The sequence below is a fragment of the Hylobates moloch genome, unplaced genomic scaffold, assembly GCF_009828535.3.
Source record: "Hylobates moloch isolate HMO894 unplaced genomic scaffold, HMol_V3 SCAFFOLD_1, whole genome shotgun sequence".
Taxonomy (NCBI): Eukaryota; Metazoa; Chordata; class Mammalia; order Primates; family Hylobatidae; genus Hylobates; species Hylobates moloch.
The window spans coordinates 23,932,004-23,945,270 of record NW_026652276.1 but is presented as its reverse complement, the minus strand read 5'-3'; the positions used below and the strand labels follow the sequence as shown (position 1 = coordinate 23,945,270).

At 54.2% G+C, this 13,267-nt stretch overlaps 1 protein-coding gene across 7 annotated transcripts in view; it reads right to left on the bottom strand.

Annotated features, from left to right (window-relative positions):
- TNS1 (tensin 1) overlaps nt 1-13,267 on the bottom strand; it is a 214,892-nt gene that overhangs the window by 121,669 nt on the left and 79,956 nt on the right. For all 7 annotated transcript variants that reach the window (XM_058438388.1, XM_032754548.2, XM_032754544.2 and 4 more), the window contains one exon: nt 3,025-3,066. The gene's annotated coding sequence lies outside the window, so the exon portion shown is untranslated. The remainder of the gene's footprint in view (nt 1-3,024; nt 3,067-13,267) is intronic.

The window sequence follows — 13,267 nt, the reverse complement described above, 5'->3', positions numbered from 1 at the left end:
GGGGCAGTGGAAGCATGGAAGGGAGACTGGGTGCTGGGGAAAGGGAAATGCTGACACTTGAATAAAAATTTGAGGTTCGGCCGGGCACGCGGTAGCTCACGCTTGTAATCCTAGCACTTTGAGAGGCCGAGGTGGGTGGATCATTTGAGGTCGGGAGTTCAAGACCAGCCTGGCCAACCTAATGAAACCCCATCTCTACTAAAAATGCAAAAATTAGCAGGGTGTGGTGCTGTGTGTCTGTAGTCCCAGCTACTGAGGAGGCTGAGGCAGAAGAAATGCTTGAACCCGGGAGGCAGAGGTTGCAGTGAGCCAACATCGCACCACTGCACTCCAGCCTGGGCGACAGAGCGAGACTGTGTCTCAAAAAAAAAAAAAAAAAAAAGACTTGAGACTGGGGGAAAAACCTTGTGGGTATCTGTGGGAAGAGCATTCCAGGCAGGGGGAATAGCAAGTGCAAAGGCCTGGAGGCATCATATATGTTCAAGAAGCAGCAGGAAGTCCAGGTGGCTGAAACAGAATGAGTGAGGTGCTGAGAAGGAGATGAGGTAAGAGAGGAAAATGACAAGACGGGCTGGGCGCGGTGGCTCACGCTTGTAATCCCAGCACTTTGGGAGGCCGAGGCGGGCGGATCACGAGGTCAGGAGATCGAGACCACGGTGAAACCCCGTCTCTACTAAAAATACAAAAAATTAGCCGGGCGTGGTGGCGGGCGCCTGTAGTCCCAGCTACTCGGAGAGGCTGAGGCAGGAGAATGGCGTGAACCCAAGAGGTGGAGCTTGCAGTGAGCCGAGATCGCGCCACTGCACTCCAGCCTGGGTGACAGAGCGAGACTCCGTCTCAAAAAAAAAAAAAAAAAAAAAGAAAATGACAAGACACAGGTGAATGAGAAGGAACTGAGGCAAGAGGAAACCTGTCATGTAGGGCTGCTTGGGCCAATGGAAGAAGCTGAGCTTTTGCTCCAGTGAGGTGGGCCAGCATTGAAGGGCTTTGAAAACAGATGAATTAAATGGATTCATATGCTCGCTTTGGTCTTTTGGCAGCCTTACAGCGTAGGTGCCGTCACTAACTCCCATGATGAAGAAGAGAAACGGAGGTCCAGGGAGGTTAGCAATGTTAGGGTCGTATACCAGGGAGCGGGGGAGCTGGGATGCAGAAGGAGGTGGTCTAACTCCCTCGCTCTTTACCGCTGGGGAGGTGGGCTGTGACTCAGGCAGGGGAACCTCTGGGAGCACAGTCTGGTGTCACAGCCATTTCACCACCAGATGGCTGATCCAGCCTCCTCGAAGGGCAGAGCCCCCTGCACAGGTGGGGCACATCACAGAGACACACGGCCTTGCTCAGGCACGAGTCTCTTCTGGATTCTAACTGCAGACCCCCCCAGCTGGAATGCCAACCTATTCCCTTTTGTCCCAACCTCTGACCGCTCTTCATGTAAACAAAGCTCATGAGACTCCCGGCAGCCAGACATCTAGCTTCTGCCTGGTGGTCCCTAAACCCTGAACCCCCAGCCTCATAAAGCAGCCAAGGACATTCTGTTCTTAGCCACAAGGTGAGAGTTCAGCTGGAATAAGGAGAAATGTACACTCACCCCTCCCCGCCCGCCCTCCTCGGACTCCCATGGTGTCCCTCTGCAATCCAAGCGCGGATTTTCTTGCTGGCAGTTCAAAGCCCGACTGCACTCCACCCCCAGCCCCCGCTGTTGCCAGATGACCCTCCACTGGGCTCCGTGTGAATAACACTCCACAGCTGCAGCAGCAGGGCTGGGCAGCACTGAGGCCCAGAAGAACCTGGCCCCAGTGAGATCAGGGAAGGAGGGACCACTGCAAAGAAGGTAAATAACCCCAGCAGGGCCTGAGCCGGAGCGTGCAGAGCAGTGACACTCAGAGTCCCAAGCACTTCTGTGCACTTCATTTCACTCCATCACCACTCTGAATAGGGAGGGAGGGAGAGGGAACACTCATCAACATGGAGGGGCCCCTTGGAGCATCTCCACAGAAATGAAAATTGAGGTCCAGAAAGAAACAGGATGGGACCAGCCCCTTGTCATACAGCAAGTGGATATTGATGAAAGGAAGGAGACTCTGGCCTGACTGAGCGCCCAGCGTCTGGGCTGAGCAAGTCCCCACAGAGGTGTGTGAGGTACCTACAACTGCCTGGCCCCCAGGACAGGCTCGCCCTGCCCCAGGTTCCTCCATCAATACTGCCACAGGCACCTCCACAGCCTGATCCGATTGTGCCCGCAAGGTGCCCTTCCGGGACACACCCACACACCTGTACACAGGCACACACGTGCATGCGGGCAGCCCCCTTCCTTCCCCAGCAGCCCCCAGAGCCTTGTCTGCCTCCAGGGCCATGGTGGGAAGGAAGAAGACCTCTGAAGGGTGAGAAGGTGGTGAGAGGCAGGAAGGAAGAGTGCCCAGTGTGCCAAATCAGCCCAGCTGGCATCAGGGTGGAGCAGGGCCCTCTCTACAGCCCACAACTCACAGGGATCCCACCCCAGTCCAGGCTATGGTGCAAGCCTGATTCGGGGGTGACGGGAAGAGGAGTGCGGGAAATGGAAAGGGAGCAGAAAAGCAAAGTCAAGCCAAGGGGCTTAGAGGCAGAACAGAGGTCGCCTGTGGGGAGAAACTGCCCAGGTGAATGGACTCTGAGGGTCATCCCCCGCCTCCAGCCCCAGGGTGCCTGACCCGGGACCAGGCAGGCAGAAGGAGATGCCATGGCAGCCCCTGGTCCGCTGAGTCCCGGGACAACAGGCACCTGGCCAGGCCTGGAGACACACAAGATGCCCTTTTATGGGTTTTTCTAAGGACGCAAGTCTCAAGGTTGGAAATAGCAGGCACTGCATCTCATCAGAAGGGACCTCATGACTCATTTCCTCCCAGGCCCGCTTCGGCCCAGGGAGGTCGACCCTCCTCCTCCACCTAATTGTCGGACACCCCAATTTGGGTCTAAAGAAAGCTGCAGCTGGGAGCTGCGGAGGGAGGGGAGGCGGGGCTTGCAGGGCAAGGAAGGGCTGTCACTCACCACCAGCTCATGGTTGGATGGAGGAACGCAGGGGGCAGCCACCTGTGGAAGGAACAGAGAAAGAGCAGGTGAGCATATCTTGTCTCTAGAGACAGCCAGCACCTCCTGAGGTCACCCCACACCTCCCCCCGCTTCATTCTCTCACACGGGCTGACACCTTCCGGGTTGAGAGTTCTTCAGCAGACTATGGAGCAACACAGAAAAAATACTCCAGCAATAACGCCTGGGAAGGGGAGCGGGGGCCGCAGAAGGCAAAAATGAAGTGAGCGTCACAATTAAAATTCTGTGACAAATATGCAGATGCTGGGAGACTGAAGGTCACTGCACCGGCATTTCAATAACAGAGGCTTGAAATGATAAGAAGGATTTTTTTTTTTTTTTACTCTATGTCCTGAATTTTCTACAATATGGTAAAATTCATTTTACATTTTTAAAAACTGTGATTAGGACCATCATTAGAAAAGGGAGAGTCACCTCCTTGGTTCTCCCCATTGCTAAGGGATCTCACCCAAAGGTCAGAGCTGCAGAAGGCTCCGACCGGCTCTGGCACTTTCCCGGAGCATGCATGAAATGACTTGGTAAAGGGACCCACGAGCCCTTCCAAAGAAAGCCATGAGTGCGGCTAATACCCTCCCAATGTGGAGGGCTTGGAGAGGCAGAAGTACTCTCTGCGAGTGAGCTATGATCTTCACCAGTTTCATGATCCTCATCTTCCTCTCTGATCCAGAGAAGGAGATGGCAACTTGAACCTCCAGACAGAGGGAAGAACGGAGAGGGGGAGAGTAGAGGGGAGGGAGGGAGAGGGAAGAGGAGAGTGGAGGGGAGGGAGGGAGAGGGAGGAGGAGTGTAGAGCGGAGGGAGGGAAGGCTCCATTGCTCCCTTCCCTGAGATAACATTCCCCTGGCCAGGCCTGGCAGGCGAGCCATTACCCTGACAATTAGCAGGGGCATTTATCAGAGACTGAATGTGCTCCTTTTTTCTAGCCAGGACACGTTTTTCTTGGAGCTCAGTCCTCAACCTTGGCTCTGATTCCCAACCTGAACGCCAGGCAAGGGGCCCACAGTGGGCACAGAGTGGGAGACTCTCCCTCGGGCATGAGGCTATCTGGGAACAAGCCATGGATGTCCAAAGAGGGGGTAGCTGCCTCCCCCAGACAGTGGGCAACCCCTCCCCACCCACCAGCCCGGTGGAGTGGTGGCGGCAAGAGCCCTCAGTCCAGCCCCAGCTGGTGCTGACAGGGCATTGGGTACCTAGCTGAGCCCTCCCTCCGGCTGACCGCATGCTGTCATCCCACCAGCCCAGGGATTCCCCAGGCTTGACACAGCAGCCCAGACAAGGCCAGCACCTGTGGGACAGTGTGCTCCAAGCTCTGGAAGGGGCAGAGGTGGCTGGGAATTGGCATTCCTGGGTTCTTGACACAGTCCGGCTACAGACTCCCTGCCCAACTCATTCTCCAGCAAAGAGGCCCAAATGGAGTCCTAGCATTTATTCCCCTTTGCTCCACAGAATTCTAGGACTGGTGGAAGAATCACAGGGGGCCGAACAGAATCAACAACAATGATACCCAATACTATTGAGTGTGTGCTAGATGACAGGCATGATTATAAATGCTTTACCTCTGTTAACATTTTTAATCCTTTCAACAACCCAGTAAGGTGGGTTACTATTGTTATTCCCCCAGTTGCAGTGCACGGGGCATGGATAGGTTAAATTGACCAAGGTCACACAGCTGGTAAGTGGCCAAGATTTGAAGCCAGGCAGTCTAAGTCCCAAGATGAGATGTGAAGGGAAGCTTATCACTCATGGCCCCAATTTCGGAAGAATGAAGAGACACAGGGGGAACAGAACTGCCCCCAGAAGCCCAGGGTCCTTAATCCACACCAGCACGGGGCTATGAGTGATTGTTTTAGAAGAGGCCTCTGAGGGACAGAGCCCAGGGCTGGGGGAGAGGGTGCCAGGGTTACATACTGGGAGGGAAGGGGAGGTCCCCAGAGCTGGCTGTGGCCTGCAGGGCTCTCTGCTTACCTGCCCACGAGACCAGGTCTCAGCTACAGGGGACACTGCTGTCCCTGCCAAGCACAGCACCAAACCCTGCTCTGCGGACTGGGAGGTTTCAAGGTCAGGGGCCAGGGCCCCAGGGTGCCTTCTCCCAACCCACTCTGTCACCATGAGTCCCTCAGTCCTGGGGGAGGGAGTACAATTCCCAGGACAGCACCCTTGCTGTGTTCTTTTTCTGAGCTTGGGCTGGGCAGGGGCCACAAGCCAGGCCAAGCTGCCAGAGGACGGGCTGATGCCTGCCGCTGCCAGGGCCCCAGCCTCCACCAGTCCCCTCCCTCACAGGAGGTGTGTTTCTGCTCTCCATTTAGAAGCTGGGGATTGGAAAAGGGAGGGAGGGGGTTATGGCTACATTTTGAACCAGCAGCAGAAGAGACAGGTGTTCTCTGAGACGAAAAGGAAGGTCTCCCTCCCAGACCTACTCCCAGGCAGTGGACAGGAGGGGGCCCAGGTATCCTGACCGCAGGTCCCTTCCCTGGCTTTCCGAGGCAGAGGCACCCCCTAAGAACCTGGCCCTGCGGGGGAGCTGTCAAGCCCCAGCCCGAGGGCCTGATGCCTGGGTGCCCCCTCGTGGCCTGCCGCCCCCCACGGCGTCCTCCATCCTCTGCCCACAGCCGTGCATTCCAGGCCCGCTGGCTGGCCAGCCCACTGACTTTGTTGTGTGTTTCAGTGTTTCTTGTCTCTCTCTCTTTTTTTTAAGCAGAGAAATGTTTCCTTAAAAGGCTCTCGCCTTCCCTCCGGCACCCTGGCCCCTGGCCACCCTCTCAGGAGCCCGGAATGTGCCAGGGAGAGCCAGGGCCCCCTGCCACTCTGTGGCCCCTGCCCTGTGGCCCCACAGTCCTGGAGTCCCCAGGGGGCCCAGGTAAGGAAGCCTCCCTCTGCAGAGGGGCAGACTCTAGGGGTGGATATAGGGGGTCTTGATGCCAGCCCTACCATAGGCTCACCTCCCAGAGCTGTCAGTGCAGGATTCCAGGGCTCAGACCCAGAAAGTCAGCCTCAGGTAAGCCCCCTTCCCCCAGTGGACCTCAAGCAAACCATTCAGACATTGGGAACTGACAGGGTGTCCTGCTCAATCTTTTCACTCTGAATAACATAGCAATAAAAGTCACAGCAGCAAATAAACTCCCATCACCCTTGCTCTGTGCCAGGCACCGTTCTCAGCAGTTTGTATTAATTAACACATTTAATTCTCGTAACAACGCTGAGCGTTATCAATATTATCCCCATTTTGTGGTTGCGAAGACTGAGGCACATAGAGGCTAATGAGTTGGCCAACAGGAGGCACGATGCAAAGTCAGGGTCCGGGTCTGGAGACCTGCTCTTGTCCTCTATGCTAGAAACACGCACGTCCACAGAGCCATCCACAGCCACAGGAGCAATGCTCATGGAGTGAGTGCACTATGTCTACACTCAGCCCTTTGCTCACACTAACCAAAGCTTAGTTACTGTACCAAGCCCATTGCTCTCATTGGATGCTATTACTCCCAATTCACAGATGAAGAAACTAAGGCACAGAAAGGTTAACAATTTGCCCAGCACTGCAGCAGAGCAGTCTGGCTCTGGAGGCTGCGAGGTGGAGCCCCGGGGGTGCAGCTGGAAGGTGAGCATGGTAGCCTCCCAGACCAGGGCTGATGCCTGGCACTCGTCCGCCCCCACACCCACTAGTATTTTCTCAACTTCAAAGGTGCCTGAGCACAATGCCAACAACAGGGCACACCCGCGGATACTCCCCCAGGACACGAGGGCCTAAAAGCGCTAGAGAGCAGCCAGCCCAGGCAGGGAACTCCCTGCATGACCCAGGCTCTGCCCTCCTCTCCCTCTTCGTTCTATGCTCAGTCCCCTTTTCTGGGACCTGAAGCCACACACAGAGGTGGGTTCCCCTCAATCCCTCCAACACCTAGTTCTGTTCTTCCTCGGAGCCTGTGCGTACGCAGTTCCCTCTGCCTGGAATGCTCTTCCTCCAGCTGTCTGCGTAGCTGTGTCCTTCCTGTCCTTCTGGCTTTGGCTTAAATGTCACCACCCCAGAGACCCTCCCTAATTCCCTTATGTTTCTCTCTCTCTCATACACACACACACACACACACACACACACACACAGCCCCACACAATATTCTCTCTCCCACACTCATATCTCTTCCTTCACAGACCTTATTACAATTTGTAATTATAGGTGTGTGTGCTTTCCTGTCTATCATCTGTTTCCTCCTCTAGAAAACAAGTGTCATGAGGGCAGGAAGCACATCTTATCCCTCAAACTAGTCCAGCACAGAGCCACCACACAGTAGGTACACACTAAATGTCTGTTGAAGGAATGAAAGTGATTCGAGGCCTGAAGACAGGAGGCACCTGTGGCCACTTGTGGTAAGAATCGCTGCCATTTGTTAAGCATTTGCGCCAGGCACTGGGGCTAATTCCGTCATACACTTGATCTCTCTGAGACCCTGCAAGCCCGCAGAGTCAGCAATATTTCTCCCGTTTCACATATGGAGAAACAGAGGCTCCACGAGGTCATGTTTGCCCAGGTTAATCAGCTGGGAAGGAGTTTACATCATAATCCCACTACATCTGCATTTGTGAAAGACAAAATTCCTTGAGATCTTGGCCCTTTGGGTGTCTGGTGCAGTGGTTATGCAGTGGTGACCTACTGAGGTTTTTGATCAGTCTCATCACAAGACTTAGGTTGTCTCATCATGGTATTTCAGGTGACTGCAGTTATAAAGCTGGGGGTACACAATTACCAACCACAGCAATATGTGTTTATACATTTCCCTTTTGCTTACTTCTTTATGAATACGGTTCATCTGCTCATAACTGTTATACCAGTGTGACTATATTAAACACCTGAGTGTTTATGCTTGCAAAAATATAAGTGCTATTATTGCCTATCTTATTGTGTAAAATGGCCTATGAAATGTTCTGTTGTGTTTTTACATGTTTCTCAAACCAACCCCTTTTAAAAATGTAAATAAATATCTTGTGTGTGTGTGTGGCTTGTGGACTACAGGCATTTTTATGGTCTGTGGACTCCAGGTACTGCTCTTTGCAGATCAAGAGAAAACCCAGGCATCTGCCTAGCACTGCCCCTCTCACCTCCCAAACCTGCAAGTGGCAGGACCAGGACCCCAACTGGGTGACACTCCTGTCCCCAGGCCACCAAGAAAGAGCCAACCTCTCAGACTTGGTTATGTAAAATCCCAAACTCCTAAGCTTGCCCAGCCCTCCAGAGGGGCTCCCCACACGCACTCACACTCACCTGGCCCCTGGGACTGGAGAGGACAGCTTTGCCCCCAGCTTAAACGAGACCCACGTGCATCTGGGAATTCAGCATTTCATATAAGACTGAATGGAAAAGGGGTCCCCCCACCATCTCCTGTTAGTCCCTTTTTCTTTACTGTGGCAAAAGGCACATAACATTTTACTATTTTAACTATTTCTAAATGTATTCGGTGGCATTAAGTACATTCACGGTAATATACAACCATTACCATTATCCATTTCTAGAAGCTTTTCATCATCCCAAACATCCTCACACTCACTAGCCCTCATTCCCCCTCCCCCAAACCCCTGGTTACCTCTAATCTACTCTCTTTCTTTATGAATTTGCCTATTCTAGGTACCTCCTATAAGAGTAATCATATAATATTTGCCCTTTGATACTTGGCTTATTTTACTCAGTGTTAGAGGCTGAATTCTATGTCCTCCTTCATATATCAAAGTCCTAACCCTCAGTAGCCTCAGAATGTGACTGTATTTGGAGACAGGGTCTTTAATGAGGTAACTAAGTTAAAATGAGGCCCTAATCCAATCTAACTGGTGTCCTCGTAAGTAGAGGAAACGAGGGCACGGAAATATACCAGGGAAGACCGTGTGAAGGCAGAGGGAGAAGGCGGCATCTCCAAGCCAAGAACAGAGGTCTCAGGAGAAACCAACCCTGCTCATACCTTGATCTCAGCCTCTGGATTCCAGCCTCCAGAACCATAAGAAAATTCATTTCTATTGTTAAAGTCACCCGGCATATGGTATTTTGTTATGGCAGCCCAAGCAGACTAATACCCTTAGCATCATATTTTCAACAGTCATTCATGTTGTAGCATGTATGAGAACTTCTTTTTAAGGCTGAATACTGTTCCACTGTACAGATTACACCACCTCTTGTTTTTCCATTCATCCATCCATGGACACTTGGGTTGCTTCCAGAGAAGTTCTTTGCTGACACCCACCTTACATCCCTGCCCCAAAAGTTACGTGGGAGGGAAGGAAACTGGGGTTTGTAGAGCACCCACTGTGTGTCTCTGAGCTGGGTGCTTTACATACCTTATTTTTTGTGATCTTCTTGACAAGTTTTTCAGGTAAATGGGCTCAGAGAAGTTAAGCAATTTGCCCCAAGTGGAATAACTAGTGGTAGTCATTGCGGCAGCAAAAGAAGTGTTCGTTGCTAAGCTCTCTGCATGCCAAGCACTGTCCTAAGCTTTTGTGTATACATCGCTTCACTCCTCACAACCACCCATGAGGCAGGCATTAGCATCCCCATCCTCCAGGGTCTCAGGCAGTCCTCTCAACAATTCTACCAGACCAGAGAAGGCACAGCTTCCAAAGGACGGTATCAGGGCTGTCACCTAGGTCTGCCAGATTCAAACACTTGCCTTGCCCCACCTGTCACGCTGCCTCTAGAGTGGAACAGGGCCCATGCTGTGGCAGAGGTGCCAGGGCTGTGGGATCACAGAGAGAAGTCAGGGGCCCCACACAGGCTCCATGGAGCAGGGGCACCTGAGCCTGGCATGGAGGATGCATTGCTTCTGTTTATCCACTGTGTGTCTCACCCACTACCCCTGAAAGCCCCGAGAGCAGGCAGCACATGGGTCATTTCCACTGAGAAGTCCCCATGCCTGGCTCAGAGCCTGATGCCCACTTGGATAAGGTTTTGAAAGGTGGAGATGGGGAAAGGACATTTGGGGGTAGGAATAACACATTAAAAAGGCACGGAGGTGGGAATGCTTGGCGTGTTGAAAGAACCACTAGAAGCACCCTTTGGCTGGGACACAGGATGGGTGAAGGAAAGGAAGAGGAGCATTGAAGCAGGCACTGGAAGGGATGAAGGGAAGAAGGATGGCATAACTGTCTTTCTAGGCTTGACCATGGGCAACCTTGAATGCCCAGTGAAGGAGTTAAATTTTAGCCATTGGCACTGAGGAGCCACTGAAGGCACTTGTGTAGGAGAAGGACCAGGCTGAAACTATGCTCCAGATAAAGATGCCCAGGAGTAGGGTCTGGGGGAGGTGAAGGATGGGACGTTTAAGGCAAGCAAGGATGTACAGTCACATTACTAATAACAATAAGGGGAAGGAGAAAGTGGGGGAGAAGAGGACCCTATAACCCAGAGACAAGAGGCCATCAGGCACCCTGAAGCCTAGGGGCCCTCCTCTCCACCCTAACAAAACACACATTTGCAGTGACCCCCATCCCCACCCTTGGCTTCTCTTCCTCACCCAGAGCATGGGAGGGTGCCATTACCCACTCTTAGAGCAGACCTGGCATGCCCACAGCTCTGCCTGCTGTTCACCCTCTGGGCCCTGCCCCAGGAACCTGTGGCCAGAAGGCAGGCAGCTTCTGAGCGCTGGTCTCTGAGATGATACCAGAGGGGTCCAGAAAAATCCAGACAATGATCCCAGAAGGCCCCAGTCTCCATGCCCATGATGAGGAAATAGACAGGTGATCCTCCTATCTGTGGACAGTCCAGCACTTCAGGCCTCACACCATGAGTCTACTGGAACTCAGGAAGGCCCCAGACAGCCCCTTCAACCCGGTAAGGCAAGCTGGGAGGCCCAGGGGAGAGGGCCAGTTGTTGGCCTGGCAGCCAGGAAGGAGGCAGGCCTCCTTCAGGACCTGAGGATGCTCAGCAGACAAGGAGCTACAAGAATTCCAAGGCCATGGAGGGAGGGCGTGGGGACAAGATTACGAGGCTTGCCTGGAAGGGCCAGAGGTCTCAAGGGTCCCAGCACAGCTCAAAGACACTGGCCTCCCAGGCTGAGCCTCAAGCCCTCAGAAGGAGGGATCCTGGAGAGAAGGTGGCCGCTACCCCGGCCCATTTCCTCCCCAGGCCTGTGCCCTCCCCGCCAGGCAGCTGGCCTTCACCGGGGCTTGCTCCAGCCTCTCCAGGCTCCCCGATCTGCTAGGCTGTTTCCTTCCCTTATATAGAGTTCTGTTTGGACCAGGAAATGAAGCGCATCAAGTTCCTGGAGGCAAGAAGGGGCCTGTTCCCAGCAACACCAAGCCAGGGCACACACGCCCAAACCCTGAGTGTCCCTCCAAAGACAGTGGGGACAGGGAGCAGGCCTGGCACTTTCCCCAAACCCAGCACAGGCTGGGACCCAGAACCTGGAGCAGACAGGACACAGGGGAGTCCCAGAGGGCTGACTCATCGAGGCCCCAGACCCCACCCCTCCCCAAATCCTCCTGAGCCGAGCTCCTCTTAGATCAACGGCCCCATCAACCTGTCCCCAAAGCTCCAGCTGCCCACTGCTTCCTCCTCCATTTCCTCTTCTTGTCTCAGGATCCTCTTCCCCGGCCCCACTCACTGACCCCCCAGCCCACTGCTAGGCTCCCTGTCCTGCAAGGCACTCGAGATGGGCTCTCCAGACAGGGGAGTTCCTCTTCAGACAAGAACCTCCCCACCTCTAACCACACCCACACACAGAGCAGCTGCCAGGTCCACATAAGGGCCACTCAATAACCAGACCTGAGCAAGGCAGGGAAGAGCAGGTGTGCCTGGCCCTTCAGGAGCCTGTGGAATGTGCAGTTCTGGGCAGCTTCAGTCAGAAGCTGACAACAACAAGGGGAACTCGGGGGGACCAGCAGGCCAAGCTGTGGGACCCATGGGCCTCCCAACCACTGAAGCCAGCCCCTCCCAAGCCAGCCTGGAAGAAGACATGACACCATGGCACCCAGATGGGCCCACCCCAGGTGAAGGCAGGGAGTCTTCTCTGAAGATTTGCCTCCAGACAACCCAAGCAGGGATCTCAAGGGCCCTGGCTCAGGGGCCACACTCACCCACACCCCGAATCAGGGAAGCTGGGAGAGGTGAGGCTGCACCCTAGGCCGGACTTCTTAGGAGCATGTGCTGATGAGCAGGGGTGTCAGAGACGTGGGGTTCAGCAGAGCTTCACTGAGTACCTACTGTGTGCCAGGCCCAGGGAGCACAAAACAGCAAGCCTACCAGGGCAGGGTGAGAGGGTCCCCACAATAGCCAGGACAAAAGGCCGGGACAGGCAGGGCCACAGGGAAGCTCCAGCAGGGGTCAGAGGGCACAGAGGGGCCCAGGGCATGACCCATCAGCATCCTGGAGTCATGATCCTGTCCACACTCGGCCACCTCCTGGCCTTCCTGCATGACACTGACAACCCCCGCCACCACCCCCAGCTCCACCCACCACCACTCCCTCAGCCCTCCACCCCCAACCCGCCCCGGCCACCAAAGTTGTTCAAGCCAGAAGTGTCTTCCTTCATTCTTTCCCCTCCCTTCCACCAAGCCTAGGCAATTCCTCCTCCTAAATTCCTCTCTGAGCCACATACACCCCTTCTCAGGTCCTATTAATCATAGAGATGATTGCAACAGCCTACAACACTGGTCTCCCTGCCCTCAGCCTTGTCCCCTCCACCCCATTCTCCACTTGGCAGCCAGGGAGCTATTTCTAAAATGCACATCCAGCAGTGTCACTTCTCTGCCTAAAGTTCTTGCATAGCTCCCAGCTCACGGGAGAAAGTCCAAATGTCCTAATATGGCCATCAGGCCCTTCGGGACCTGGCTATGCCTCCCCCTCCACTCCCATTTCTCACCTCTCCACCTCAAAGCCCTTGCTCTGGCCAGAGAAAACTACGTTCAGGTCCTCTTTCATTCAATACAGCGCACTCTGAGCTAGGGGCTATCAGCCCATTTTGCAGATGAGGAAATGAGGCACTAAGAGGTTGCATTCTCAGCCTAAGGTCACACAACCGGTAAATAATGGAAATCGAACCAAGTTCTGCCATGGCTGTGTCCAAAGCCTCTGCTCTGCCCAGGACCCCACCACCTTGCCCAGTCGGGTGTCACAGAAAGTTTCATGGAGAACACGGCCTTTGAGGTGGGTAGGGAGGAGAGATGCCAGGGGTCAGAGAACACGGAGACCAGTTGACTGTGCCCAGGGCACACAGGG